Genomic DNA, 16,455 nt, shown 5'->3' with positions numbered 1-16,455 from the left:
TAACCCTAGAAAGATAATCATATTGTGACGTACGTTAAAGATAATCATGCGTAAAATTGACGCATGTGTTTTATCGGTCTGTATATCGAGGTTTATTTATTAATTTGAATAGATATTAAGTTTTATTATATTTACACTTACATACTAATAATAAATTCAACAAACTATTTATTTATGTTTATTTATTTATTAAAAAAAAACAAAAACTCAAAATTTCTTCTATAAAGTAACAAAACTTTTAAACATTCTCTCTTTTACAAAAATAAACTTATTTTGTACTTTAAAAACAGTCATGTTGTATTATAAAATAAGTAATTAGCTTAACTTATACATAATAGAAACAAATTATACTTATTAGTCAGTCAGAAACAACTTTGGCACATATCAATATTATGCTCTCGACAAATAACTTTTTTGCATTTTTTGCACGATGCATTTGCCTTTCGCCTTATTTTAGAGGGGCAGTAAGTACAGTAAGTACGTTTTTTCGTTACTGGCTCTTCAGTACTGTCATCTGATGTACCAGGCACTTCATTTGGCAAAATATTAGAGATATTATCGCGCAAATATCTCTTCAAAGTAGGAGCTTCTAAACGCTTACGCATAAACGATGACGTCAGGCTCATGTAAAGGTTTCTCATAAATTTTTTGCGACTTTGAACCTTTTCTCCCTTGCTACTGACATTATGGCTGTATATAATAAAAGAATTTATGCAGGCAATGTTTATCATTCCGTACAATAATGCCATAGGCCACCTATTCGTCTTCCTACTGCAGGTCATCACAGAACACATTTGGTCTAGCGTGTCCACTCCGCCTTTAGTTTGATTATAATACATAACCATTTGCGGTTTACCGGTACTTTCGTTGATAGAAGCATCCTCATCACAAGATGATAATAAGTATACCATCTTAGCTGGCTTCGGTTTATATGAGACGAGAGTAAGGGGTCCGTCAAAACAAAACATCGATGTTCCCACTGGCCTGGAGCGACTGTTTTTCAGTACTTCCGGTATCTCGCGTTTGTTTGATCGCACGGTTCCCACAATGGTTAACTTATACGGTTCTTGTAGTAAGTTTTTTGCCAAAGGGATTGAGGTGAACCAATTGTCACACGTAATATTACGACAACTACCGTGCACAGGCTTTGATAACTCCTTCACGTAGTATTCACCGAGTGGTACTCCGTTGGTCTGTGTTCCTCTTCCCAAATAAGGCATTCCATTTATCATATACTTTGTACCACTGTCACACATCATGAGGATTTTTATTCCATACTTACTTGGCTTGTTTGGGATATACATCCTAAACGGACACCGTCCTCTAAAACCAAGTAACTGTTCATCTATGGTCAAATGAGCCCCTGGAGTGTAATTTTGTATGCACTGATGGATAAAGAGATCCCATATTTTTCTAACAGGAGTAAATACATCGTTTTCTCGAAGTGTGGGCCGTATACTTTTGTCATCCATTCTAAGACATCGTATCAAAAAATCAAAACGATCACGACTCATTACAGAGACGTACACCATTGACAAAGATCGATCAAAGAGGTCATCTGTGGACATGTGGTTATCTTTTCTCACTGCTGTCATTACCAGAATACCAAAGAAAGCATAGATTTCATCTTCATTCGTGTCACGAAATGTAGCACCTGTCATAGATTCCCCGACGTTTCAATGATATCTCAGCATTTGTCCATTTTACAATTTCCGAAATTATCTCATCAGTAAAAAATAGTTTGAAGCATAAAAGTGGGTCATATATATTGCGGCACATACGCGTCGGACCTCTTTGAGATCTGACAATGTTCAGTGCAGAGACTCGGCTACGCCTCGTGGACTTTGAAGTTGACCAACAATGTTTATTCTTACCTCTAATAGTCCTCTGTGGCAAGGTCAAGATTTTGTTAGAAGCCAATGAAGAACCTGGTTGTTCAATAACATTTTGTTCGTCTAATATTTCACTACCGCTTGACGTTGGCTGCACTTCATGTACCTCATCTATAAACGCTTCTTCTGTATCGCTCTGGACGTCATCTTCACTTACGTGATCTGATATTTCACTGTCAGAATCCTCACCAACAAGCTCGTCATCGCTTTGCAGAAGAGCAGAGAGGATATGCCTCATCGTCTAAAGAACTACCCATTTTATTATATATTAGTCACGATATCTATAACAAGAAAATATATATATAATAAGTTATCACGTAAGTAGAACATGAAATAACAATATAATTATCGTATGAGTTAAATCTTAAAAGTCACGTAAAAGATAATCATGCGTCATTTTGACTCACGCGGTCGTTATAGTTCAAAATCAGTGACACTTACCGCATTGACAAGCACGCCTCACGGGAGCTCCAAGCGGCGACTGAGATGTCCTAAACGCACAGCGACGGATTCGCGCTATTTAGAAAGAGAGAGCAATATTTCAAGAATGCATGCGTCAATTTTACGCAGACTATCTTTCTAGGGTTAAATAACGTAGACAAGGACGATATCGGGTTTTTTATGATTTGAATTTCATTTGGGAGGTAACGGTTTATTTTTTATTGTAACAGTATTTAGAATGTTATTATTTATACTTAATATTTTTTAAAGCACAAATTCAACGTGCAACATAGTTCAATGAAAACTACAGAACCAAATTATGGAAATATATAAACATAAATGACAGCTATTTTACGTTAAATGAAAAAGTATCAGCAAAACCAGTACATCTAGTCTAAAGTTCCGAAATAACAGCTTGACGTTTTATCGATTAGAAAATTAAAGCAAATTGTCCAATACAAGATCTAAAAATGAAAAGAATGAGAAATATGTATCAATAACTACAACTACATTCAAACACTCTACACATAACCGCAATCGATTTCATTATAAAATTTGTAAGGTTTTCCCCTCCAAGTCAATTCTCAGAAATGATTTGCTTCGACCCTAATAACAAGGGACATAATAGCTTCGAAACTACACCTATATTAACCAACCCTTCCAGGAAAGTATGGTAGCAATTTGCTTGATAACAGTAAAAATGAACGGGTCACTTAAATGTTAATGAATATATATATCATCTGTCTTTTTCATTGGGCTTCCGACTACTGCCTCTGAAAGTAAGACCGCCGCAGTTTTCAGAAGTGAGCCAAGTTCCGTGCTATGTAAAGCGGTGTATCGCTTCTTCAACTGCGATACTCTCTTAATAATATTATAGTGACAGGACTTGTCAGACGCTAAATGATACCGTTGCCGTTATCGATCGAAAATTACTGTATCGGATTACGTAAACCTAAAGATGAAACAGAATCTTAATAAAATCAGGTGTGCTTTTAAAGCACAGCTTTAACTTGACCCAAAAAAGACATTTTTGCAAGACCTCAACAGTTAGGATAATGTCTAAAATGAGCAGTGTTTCTAGTCATTTTCGTCAAACACGAGGCTACATGTGTTTTAGTACCCATTGACTGGCGTAAACTAACAAATAACACCAACAAATATTCTGAATATGATTTTGGCACCAACAAATACCTAGACCTAAAGATTTCTTCTGAAAAACATTTCGCTGCGTCTGAAAACCATTTCATAGACTAACCACGTTTATTTTCAACATTAAAAATAGACTTCTTAGTTTTTATTTGCGTCACAACTCACATCGTGTTTTAAATATTCACGTGTTGAAGAAGCACATTATAATTTAAAACGATTTGCGAAAATGTTGGAACACGCGAGATAACACATTTCGTGGTAGTAAATCGTTTCGGAAATGATTCCGTACGTTTTTTCGAATGAAAATATTCAAAATATAATACATATTTCAATTTGCAAAAAAAATAACACAGGCTGTGTATTCTGTATTGTAGTTGAACATAATATCAACAACTTTTTTTAGAGAGACGAATCGTTAGTAGTGAAATGGTGAGTATTTTGTTTTTTTTTTATAATGTGTACTATTGTCGGCCAGTTTCGTTCAGTTCAGTTTCGTCATTTCACTACCAGACGGTATCCTAAAAAAAATTGGCAACGCGTGTAAACCATGTGCGCATAACACTAAAATAGCTAGCGGTGCAAAATTTGCGTCGGAGAAAGCTTACGAGTCTCGCCGAATAACTGTATATCACAGCATCTTATGTAATTGTTATTAACAGCACGATTATGTCTACGTATCTTTTTATGTTATAATTACTGTTTATGTCACTTACATGTGAATATAGAACTTAATTCTTTGAGGATTTTGAGATAACATAGGGATACTTTTTTTACAGAAGTATATTTGTAGATATTTTGTGCATGAGAAGATAAATAACATACACATTTCTCATTTATAAATATTTTAAGAAGAATCCAGGCACGAATGTAGTGAATATTAAAGCAATAAAACGGCAAATAAGCGTAATAAAAACTACATAAACACAACATTTAATTTGTTTTTACTACATGTTATTGCTATAAGTGTGTATTTCAGCACTAAAAGATTTGAAAATACGTTTTATTTCTCAAATTATTGCGCGAAAGTTACATTCATTGCCAGCCTACAGACTCCTCTAAAGTTGACGCGACGGGAGAAGATCTCAGCCAAGGAAAATAATTTTGAATGGCACTTTAAAATATATTTAAAATTTATTACCATAAAGTACAAAACACACACTTTTGACTAGGAATTGTGAAATGTAAGTGCGATCTCGAAGAACATTAGTCAAGCATTTTTACTCTTTATACGTAAAGTTTTAAGGTCTATTTTCAAGTTTCATTAAATAATCACCACTGGTGTCCTCAGAGTCTTAGCCGACTCTTTAAGAGTTCATCAATCATTAATGACAATGTTAATTTAAAGTAAGACTGGCGACTTTCATCCACCCACAATGTTAAGTCTGCAAGGCTTAGAATAGAATACTTTCACTTTTTAGTAACGAACCTTATTTGTGATATGTATAATGGTGTTAGTAGTAGGATGTGATAGGCAATACGTCGGGCCTACTTACTCTGACTCATTAGGATCTTTTGTACTCGTGATCGACGGGTGCTATGATTCTGATCTTAAAAATCTTTGTAGAATTAATGTGTGTTAATAAAACAGATATCAATGAACTATGGTTGAACCATAGCCCAAAGTCGATAAGAGGGAATTCCTGAGAAATGTCATTCTGATAAAAAGTAGCAATTTGTGTGGTAGTATATAACAATAGTTACAGATCGTCGTGCTAGGTGATTCTAAAACGTTGCACTGGCTTAATATGACGTCACAATTTTATGACGTAATGCATGTCAGTTTCGATCAGGGACATAACCATTTACCAATCCTATATGTGCACTTACAATAGAGCTATTACTAAGCTATTCTTATTATCACGTAGTTCCGTCTATATACTGAATCTGTACTGATAGTACTACGTCATGCATGATAGAAGTGGCCATGCACTTCCGATATGTGAGAGATGACGTCATTCATTTACTTTTAGCATTACAGTTTTATTTGAAGTTTGAGCCATAGTTCAATCCATGGTGAGTCACATCACGTCACACATTACAGGCAGATTATTTATAATTAATATGGGGTCATGACCATGGACCTCGATTGGGCTTAAAACTAGTAATTTCTACTCTAATTCTTATAGTTTTAGGGAGCCTAAATAAAAACCAAGTGAGACACTGCTCTACGCCAGGTATTTCTATCTCGCTTCCCGTCTTCCCGCCTCTTAGTCTTAAATAACCCAGTTTCGCGTAACATTAGGCAAATGATGTCTAACTGTCAAAACCACGTGTGGCAATTTGCCGTATGCTAATTTCGGAACAAAAATAATTACTGCTTTGAAACTTAAGTAAGTACTGAAATACAGTTAGGTACCGACTACCTACTGAAATACTGTTTTCCTGTTACCGCTTCTATTAATCCAGACATTGCGGACTTTATATGTCGCTTGTAGTTGAGTTAATATCTAGTTTTGATTTTATTGCATTGCCATTTTTATTTCCTATGTAAGACGTGGCCTTTGCCGTAATTAACAAGACCTTATTATTTTTTTGTTGAGCCCATATGGGAACACAAGAGAAATTGAGGACTCCGCAATTATAATTTTATAGGAATAAAGAATAGACACCACACCAAGAAAAACATTGGTCACCTCAATACAAAAAAAGTTAAAAAGCTAATTTGAGTCTTGCGACTATAATTTTAGTTTAAAAGCGAGTCAGTGACCAATAATTAATTAAATCCATTATTTTCCTGTAACAAAGAGTTGTAAATATGCCAAAAATTATACAATTCTTGCTCATATTTAACGACAGTTGTTCCGGTCACATGACCAGTTAAATATAAGTTTAACTGTACAAATATTGAATATGTCTGTTTTAACTTAACGTCACATGACTATACGTCATGTGTTGGCAACAGAAACAAAACCGGTGGCCTGTACTATGATCTATAGGTGGTACAGCAAGCCTTTGTAGGAGCGGGACAACGCTTAACATAGCGCATAGTGCCGTCTCGCTTTCACAAGGGACAGTCGTATTTAAGTCATAGTAAATAAGCTTGTCACTATAGTATGTAAATCCGTTACAACTTGTTTGAGAGTCATTGGAACTGGGGTTTATCACCCGGCTTGATGAGGGTTATTGGGAGATTGACATGTGGATGTGCAATAAATAAAATTTTAAGTGCGAGGCGGACTCTCGGTACTAAGGGTTCTGTACAAATAGTTTTTTTATTTGTGGATTTTCCAATTCAATGATTGAAAATTTGCAAGCAATAAAATTTATTTTTAAAGGCCTTGGATTTTCATCTTTAGCTTCCCCTTAAACCCGCATAATATTTCCAAGATCGAAATAAGTGTGCCACGACCAAAACCTTAAATAAATTGTTTGACATTTTCGAAAATAGCACCACCTACGTGCATATGAGAAACAAACAATAAATTATATTTAGTTAGAGCTCGAGCAAATATTGTCAATGGATGTCTGGTACTAAGGAATACCGGTTGATTTGTGTAAAGTGTGCCTGTACTTTCGGGAGGATTCGCCTACGTATATCGGTGTCTTTCTTTCACGTAAGCACTAGTCTTACTCTTAAATCTTAAAGTATAATGGACATTCTTGGCCACAGTAATGACTAAGTGCGAAAATTGACTTGAAAGCTTGAAAATGCAGGAGGTGTTATTATCGACTGGCGGTACCCCGTTCAGATTGAATTCCATTCTTGTACATAAAGAATTTTTGACTAATAGAATAATAAATTATGTGGTTAAAAAATAACTGGCGCCATGGCAGTCACGGATGGCTAAGCTTCGTTCTCAACGATGCAGATTTGAAATGACGTGCGTTAAGAGTAGGTATCATAGTTTTAATTGTATAACTTAATTAAGGACGCAATTTGTAGTTTTTTATCGATTGATTGACGGTCAACATGCCTTTACGAATTCACAAATAATCGTACAGGTTTAACAAGTTTTAACGGGTTTAAGAATTTCCCTAGATTCTAGACTATAGTAAAAAAAAGTAAAATACTTAGATCATAATATCCGGGTTCAGGTGAGACTCCAGGTCTTTGACCGACTTAACACGGTATTAGTAAGTTAAGAACCGTTGACCTTCTCCATTATTTTTAGAACTTAATAACTTTAATCGGTTCCATATCGATATTAAAGATTACCACGTAACAAAAAATCTAACTATTTGAGGCTGAAAATTAACCACAAAATTACGATTACAATTCACACCGAAATTATAATCTTATGTATTATATATCGGTGATAAAAAGCAGGTTTTACCGGATAAAGCAATAGAACTTTAAAAATATATTCCTATTTTTTTAATTTGCAACACTGACTAAGCTTTTATAACATGGACACGATTTTTCTGTAGAATCGTGACGGACAACGTTAATGGTAGGAGCTATTCTACTGGCGTCATACAGATAGCATCTTTACAGGGATTTTACGGTTTCAAATTGCTGTAATTATGCAGTCTTTTGCAGTAATAAAATGTTACGAGAGCATTAGTCTAATTATTACTAGAAACAAATAAGTACAATGTTGAACAAGCATCGTTTTTTTTTAAGAATTTCCTCTTTTTATTCAATATCTAGACATGGTGTAAAACTTCTTAGTATATGCATCATATTGCGTTCATAATGTGCTAATAGGAACTAAGTACCTACATCTATCTACTCACAACTGCTTGGAAATCTGGAACAGGATACGTACTAAATTTAATTTAGTATTTTTTTATGTTCGTGGCGAAATCAATCAATCATTTACGAAATTTAAGAAAGCTCTTGTCACACAAGACCATATAGATTGAACGTTTTTTCAAGCGTTAATGATAAAAGTGACATTAATTTTCGCCATATCACAATACTTAGGACAACTTCAAGCACTACACATTCAACTAATTCTTTCTCGGTTAACGATCGTAGAAATTGCAATCATCTGAAGTGGCATGGTAAAAGATTTCCGTTGATGAAAACGATTGTTATAAACAATCTGTTATCACGTAATATCTGATATGGTACTCGAGTACACTGCAGGTAATAGGTATTTACTTGACAGTGAGTCCCGTTACACACTTCACGTTGTCTGCAATTAGCCAGCCGGTATTAGTACGCACTTTACTTACCGTTCGACACATAATCGTAGCTCATCGTTTGTCTAGAGATGGAAGTTAAAACCGGCGCTTAAAGATGATTTCCGGATAACTTATAATGGAATTTCGTTCATAAGTAATTAACGAAATAGTTATGAAGATTGACATTGTATTTATTTGAATTGTTTTGCCTTTACCCATCGGCAGTAGAACTGTTTTTTTAGGAAAAAAAAAAAACATCTTAATGATACAGTTTTTTTTTCCTGAATATAATCAAAACCTGTTTCTGTAAATACGCGTAAAAAACCATTTCAAATAAATAATTTGACAGTATTGCAGTGCCATGTCGTTTAAGCTCATTTTATAAGGTTGTGTATAACATAATGATGATAAACAATCTCATTGTATGATGGCCACTGCATTTTGTTTAATAATGTAACAAAGGTTTTATATGAGATATTCTTTTTGAAAATATTTAGTATTGCGTACGTGAAGATCCATTGTTAAATGGACTGCCGATGGTGTGTAAACAGAACTGAGATGGAACAATTAAAAATATAATACCAGTAGCTGTCACTGCCTAAATGCAGAAGGATTCATGAATATGATTCGATCGATGAAGAAGGCTACCAGCTGTTGAAATATGTCTCTTTTATATCTGTGATGACGGGTAACACTTGTATTTAGCTATCTGATAATTTTGCGCGTGCAAGAGGACAAAATATTTTTTTGCACAAGATTCAAACCTTCCGTGAATTACAAAAAAAAATACAATTATCCACTAAGCTAATTTCGTGATACGAATATATCTGATACAATGTCAAGGTGAATAATACACTCGCATATCCGGTTTTGTCATAGACAGATGTAACTGTAATTTAAATGATGGCGGCGGCGCTTCGCCAGATTTTTTTGCCTCATCAATTATTTGCTTGCCAAATCATGCGTCACTGGTACGCCTAGAATTTAAATTATGATTTTAATTATCAAGGTTAAGTTAATTTAGAGCAAGACTTTCTATCGTACTGATGATTTTTTTTTATGTCTCTTACATCTTTGGACTGGTAGACAGATTTTGTTGATTCTTTTACATGAAAAATAAAATAGCTGTTATTTGATCCAATTCTCTGGCTCACTGGATTTAATTTGAAGCCGGTACGCTTATGTGAAAAAGAAAGTGGAAGCTGGATTTCAAAACAATATGTAATATTTATGACGATGACGACAACAATTAATAATGTCTACAAATTAAACACTATTTTACAAGTATTTTATTAAGGCACAAAAGCTGTGATAAACTCTAAGCCAAACTTATTTTTATTACGTAAAAACACACGGTAAACCGCATCGTATATCTTTTCATTTTAAATATTTACGTCGGTAACATTATAGCAGAGGAGCTAATGCGATAAATAATTTTACTATAATAATTTAGTCTTTAAATATTTCTTGTCTTTGGATTTCATGTCATGTTTTTTTTATGTTTCGATTACCTACTAAATACCTACTAAACTGCGAAACAAGCAAGCCATAGGTGATAAAAAAATCTTGTAGACTTAAATTAGGTACGCATTTTATGGCCATTCCAAAGTTATCTAGCGTTTTTAACCTTGTACAAGCATTAACTTTATTAGTTCCGAATACAAGGGGTTTTAATGTATTCGTGAGAAACAATTTAAGATTTACTAAACTTAAATTGTACTAGCCATAAAAAGGAACATAGTTAAATCATTTTTAGTGGTCGAAACAGTAGCGCCAATCAGTGATCTCGCTATGGTATTCCGCAGAAAAATCCGTAATTTCTAGAACTAAAAAAATATCACACAAAGTTCTTTCATTTGATAAGACGGCCATTGTTATGCTCAGCTGGGCTTAATGGGACTATTAAGAGTTAATCTCCGGACAGCTGTCGTTCCGTTGCCGTTTTACATTAGATGAATGATCACCCTAATTGGAAAGGGGTGCGTTAAGTCTTGTCAGCTTGGTGCGATGTATAAAGTACTTGGCTCAAGCTTTTAAGTAATTATTTAAAGATTAATGGATTATTTTATAGTATACCAGATTAATAGATAAAATTACCAAGTGGAAAGTTATCATTTATTTTGATTAGTAAGTTCGGGAAAAATAATCGAACACCTTTGATAAGACATTGGGCTACAGGATTTCTCACACACATGGTACATTTTAAGACTCCTTTGTTAAACTTGTATATCAACAAACAACTTATCACAGAATTGAGAATATAGAATAGTATCTACTGACGACGCTGTCAAAATGTGTTCCAGTGACCACGCGGACTTCTATTGCATTCCCATTGGCAAACTGTCAGAAACGACTGTCAACAACTCAAATAAGTTGTTTTTATTTTAAACCTAGACGACATCACAGACAAAGATAATAAATAGAAATTACAGTATGCAAAACTCGAGGTCTTATCGAAAACCGGAATTACGATTATGCACTGACAAGAGGGGACACTTTGGCGCGTTTATTTTTAAAATGGCGACTTGCCAACACGTCCTACGTCACGACCGCCGCCATAAAATGTTGCCATTGTTGCCAAGTATATTCTCCCACATTCGTAGCCGTGATGTATCGGATAAACATTTTTGATGACTGAACATCCGTTTACTGAGTTAAAATAAAATAAAATTAAAACAAACTTGCCTATTTCCTGTTAGACTGAGCAAAGTATTGTAATGATAATTCTACCGTCAAGGATAGTAGCTCTGAATGTAAGAAAATCTCGACTAATCCTGGAAGTTCAAATGTATAGCATCACGATAAAAAAAAACAATTAATTTAAGTTAAACCCGAGATAAAAACTAACATACCTGTAAAGTTTCTCGGAAATGACTTTTCTGTTTTGGCCATGGTGCGCGCCTTTGGAATGATAGATCTGCAAAAAAGGAAACAATCCATTAGCTGTCTTGTTAACTTGTCTATCAAACGATATAATCTTTAATAAAAACTACAATATAATGTTAATTTGAAGTCACATAAATAACTAGCTCTACAAAAAAAGGGATCTAAGTTGCCACGTACAATATAAAGCCATTAAAAATGTTTTTTTTAGGCAGAATTATTTACGGTCGGCCTTAAACTTGACGATAATCAAAAAGCGACATAATGACCTCATTACAAGCTTTACGCAGCCAGACTATTGACAATGTATTTGGCCTATTCATTATAACTGATGGGCAGTGACAAGTGAGATTGTATCTATAGTTTTTTATGTCACTTTTTGCGAACAGTTACGGCAAGGCGAATGGTGCTTTAAAAATGTTCGAGAGGCGAGAAAGTTAAATAAACGATATCTAATTTGCATGGACCAGGTTTACAGCGACTTCTTTACATACAGGGTTCTTCTTAGTCAGTTGTGGAAGCAAGATAGCACACTACAAGGCGTATAGCGACGTCTCGCATCTACAAATCATTAAGATGTGGTGGTAGGTAGTCTCCTTAACATTTTTCGCGTTCGAGTCTTGCACGCTAACACTGCTAATGAACGGTGACGATTCAATGGAAAGTATTGTGGCAAGACAAACCGACCCAGAAGTGTGAGATCTACAGCCGTGACACCTTTACATTGTATTAGCAAATCATATTTACACTTCGGACTTCGTTACTAAGTATCGCAAGCATAGCTTTATGTTCAAGAAAATTTTCAAATTAAAATCCTGATAAACAAATAAGATTATCTATGTTACTTGATGTTTAAGTTTCTCATAAAAAGACAGAGTATTTAACTTATAAGTAATGCCTGTAATTACAGTTAAAGTATCTAGATAGTTATGTAAATTACAAAGCAGGCGTCATTGAGTCACCACAAACGGTCACCAAGCGGCCTTTAAATAAGGATTCAAATGAATTTGTCGTCTTAGGAACAACATTGCAACGTTGACAAATACCTTTTAGTCTGCAGTTATTAGATTTAGTGATTGCTTGGCAGACGTATGACATGTCGTAAGGAATAAACATTTACAAGAACTTAAAGTAATAAAATTCACCGTTAATCGTCAAGTAAGCGACGAAGGCCCGGCGCCAGACTGTAACGGGCAAAGGCGTCGCCTTATACAGCCAGCCGGCGAAAAATGTTGCCATAATTACCATTGGGATGAGCAAATTGCGTCTGGAAGATGACCGATATTCAAATCTTTTATTTTCAGAGATGAAAGGATTATTAAATGAGGTCGCTGAACTGTTAATCAAACATTTAGGACGAATGGACGATTCGCATTGGTATTCCGAGGGGTTTGCACGTTTTATTGTGGAGATTTCGTTTCCACTTCGCTTAGTTCGGTCTTGATGAATATGGCTTTTTATTCCTATAGATACAATTTCTATATTTTTAATTAACTTTTAAGACGATTTTTATTTATAACTACATATATTTTTCTTTGCATAATTAGAAAAAAGACATAATAATTTAATGATTAGAAATGCACAAACAACTTCACTGGGAATTGAATAAGAAAAAGAAGCTTGAATAATAATATTTTCCTTGCATTGAAAACGGTCAATAACCTTAATAAAGCAGGCCATATCATTTAGCATGAAATGCCTAACTAATAGTTCATAGAGGTTAGCACAAGGGAAATCAAAGAAAAATAGTTTTTGCTTTGAAGCATGACCAAGGAACAATGTTGTAGCGAATCTCGCGAATCTATTTTGATATGGTTCATTCAAGGTTAGTCTTTATTCTGTCGTCTAGCTTCTGCATACCTAGTTTACATTTTGTGATCTAAATATTATGAAATTTAGACACGAGGCACACGTAGGTACAAGGCACAAGTGGTAAACTGTTTAAATTTAGATGTTTAACAGAAATGTTTTTTTTTTTATTAATATTACTAGTGATGCTATTAATTTAGTTTAGTATAACAGGCCGAACGGCAACTTTGATAAAACTAAGTGTTTTTTTAAGTGTATTGAGAGACCAAACTGTTATACATTTTCGGATGAGAAGAAGGTAATCTTGTATGAATCGGAGTATATGATTGCATAATAAAAATGTTTTATAGTTATTTTAATAATTTACGTGTGTTTCTGTTAACTTCATTTTCCTTTATAAGTATCAGTGATTTTAATGTTCTAGTTTTAATAAATGAATAAGGATACTGCACAACGAAAACTTTTTGCATCATTTTCTATTGTCTAAACACCACAGACTAAACAAAAAAAGAAACAAACCGCTTCTTATCTCTGGCTATGACTTCCTCATATTCTTCCGCAAATTGTTTTCTTTCCGCTCTTGGCTGTTATCATACAACGCCCGCCGTTTGCTAATTTCAAGGCTACATACAGATTCTTCGGAAACAACAGCTAAAACTGTACCATTATTGCTCTTTCTAATTTGTCACAAAAATAATTATCGCGATACGTACGGATAGATATTTGTGTTTTTTTTAACTTGGAATATTTTTATGGGCGGGCTATTGCTGTACTATTTTTTTCTGAGATAAAATAGTAATTGGGCGAATTGTGCATTCCAGAATTTAAAACCGAATCGACCACTAACCCAGATATTTCACCGAATGACGTAAAACTTGTTATAAAAAACCTTCCTACTGCGACTGCAGTTTCGTGTAATAATACAGGTCTAAACTCAAACACAAAATTATTAAAGGCTTGCACAAAATAATTCTAGGAGCAAAAATTGTAATGATATATTGTCGCAGACAAGATTTCGCAGTTACCACCAAGAATTTTCCAGAATTAATAATAGGCAAGTATGGAGTGTAATTACTGACATTAAAACAGGTGCGACAATAATCTTACTTGCTTAACATATTCCGAAGATTATCAATATTAAATAATCGTAAAACAACTAAATAAATATAGGTTTTCAACTAGTAATTTAGGTACCTAATTAGTCAATACTTACTAACTTATGTTAACAGATTAATTTACGTTATAATTTTTTAACTTTTTATGTTAAATTACAACTCCTTTATTGTAAAAAAATCGATATAACATAATCGATATTTTCGAATATTTGTTCTATTTTTTTTTAATACCTTTAGTCACTGAATGATAGTGGGTCGACAAAATGTTTTATTTCAATCTTCGTTTCCTGCGTATTGCATTAAGTACATAGTTCAAAGGTAATGAAGATTGAAATAAAGGTAGAAAAATTGCTTATTGATGTTTGTTTTTCTGTACAAATAACGAATTTTATAACCTGAGTTCATTACATTAACCGAGATTGAGATTGAAATAAAATAATAAGTAGGTAGTTAACACCTATAAAATATCTGATGCAAGTGTGAAAAGACAAAAACATCAATTAATAAATATTTGATATGCGTTCTTAAATAAACACATTTTGTTACCAACCCCTCGCGCATTGAACAGCTGCAAATAAGGCAAGCTTTCGCGCCAAAATATTACTTAAGGTCAGATCGGTGAATAAGAACTTTAACAATTTGCAAGGCTTGTTAACATCCAAAATAGTAAGGTACGGAATATAAAAGGTGTAATAATGTGAACCACACAAGATACCTTCAAAATTACAACATAAAATCACACAGCAATGGCACGTTTTATCGATTTACCTCTACAGCTTGAGAGGGAACATTACTTAAAGTAATCATCTCGTATCATATTTACACCTTATTGATTTCATAGTCACATAGGTTGTGTAAAAGAAATTCAAGAAAGTAAAACGTGATTTAGTGGCGAAACAATATGTCGTTGCCGTGTTGTTAGGTTGTTAGGCTAGCGAACAGCTGTTCGGTCAGGAAATAAACCACGGCTAGTTAGTATTCTACGCTACATCAAACATAATGCAGTAAAAGTTTTATAAAGAGAGTAGAATGTTCAGTTACATAAAAGAAATTAAGTATGGGATACTCACCGACTTATTTTTAAACACTTATTAAATAGAGGTTAATACACACTTTACGTAAAATTGACACACTTAAGAATGATTACACTATAGTCTAAAAATAATTCAAATAAAGCTAAGGCTATTTTAATTAATAAATATAAAATTTTAAATAACTATGACACGAATTCAAGAGTCGAGGAAGACGCACACCCAACACCGGCAAGCGCAGAAACCCGACTGACGCGACCTCACGCGGCGTGCGCTCAAAATATGTTTACAGAACGTTCCGTTTCATAATGTCTTCATTCTTAAATAAGTGACATAATAATATAATAAGTACTTATGTTAAAGTAACGTAGAAACAATCATAATTTAATACTATATTAATATTTATTGCAATTATTATTAAAATTTTCAGTATCTCATAATAACGGAAAATAACTTTTATATATTTCAATTTTAAAATAAGTGTTTATTTAAATTTAAATTATCTATTTATTAATTTGATGTATTACCTTGTATAAGATGGTATAACTTCTAGCTTTAAGCAATTTCCAAGTTTAATTGAATCTTGAATCATTTACATTTTTTTATCTACATACAAAAAAGTCCAGCGAAATTAACGGGTTGGCGCCGTCTCGCCGCCAGCGTGTGGAGGCGGGTAGAATTCTTATTGGTTGTTTCAAGACGGGCCTCCGTGTGGCAAATTACACATAGATGTGCTTTAAAGATTTTATACAAACTACCCTATTTAAAAAAATTATGATGTAACGGAATATCTTAGCAATAAATAAATACTTCGATATAGATAAGTACATCTAGGTTCCACTTTTTCTAAGGTAGCAAGTACTTCACATGAGGATCTAATCGAGTAACCGTAAACCAATCAAAGGTATTACAACTACCCACATTTTACCCTTAATTATTCGTCGAGTCTGGGTACTAAGGAGTATTGAAGCGTTCGACAATACTCGGTTTCGGTCAACCAATACGTGAAGTAGTTTTGCTATTCGTAGCCACGTGAATTAAATTTATAAAATTGTATTAATTATG

The 16,455-nt window shown here is 33.8% G+C and overlaps 1 long non-coding RNA gene across 1 annotated transcript; it reads right to left on the bottom strand.

Annotated features, from left to right (window-relative positions):
- Positions 1-3,944: 3,944 nt before the first annotated feature.
- LOC113503769 lies at positions 3,945-15,651 on the bottom strand. The gene is made up of 2 exons (XR_003401504.1): positions 15,430-15,651; positions 3,945-11,469 (listed from the first exon to the last, which is right to left on the bottom strand). It is a non-coding gene; the product is annotated as an uncharacterized LOC113503769 (long non-coding RNA).
- Between the last annotated feature and the right edge of the window lie 804 nt (positions 15,652-16,455).

The sequence above is a fragment of the Trichoplusia ni genome, chromosome 20 (assembly GCF_003590095.1).
Source record: "Trichoplusia ni isolate ovarian cell line Hi5 chromosome 20, tn1, whole genome shotgun sequence".
Classification (NCBI taxonomy): domain Eukaryota; kingdom Metazoa; phylum Arthropoda; class Insecta; order Lepidoptera; family Noctuidae; genus Trichoplusia; species Trichoplusia ni.
Note: the sequence above shows the minus strand (reverse complement) of the source record. Positions and strands in the feature narration are given on the sequence as shown.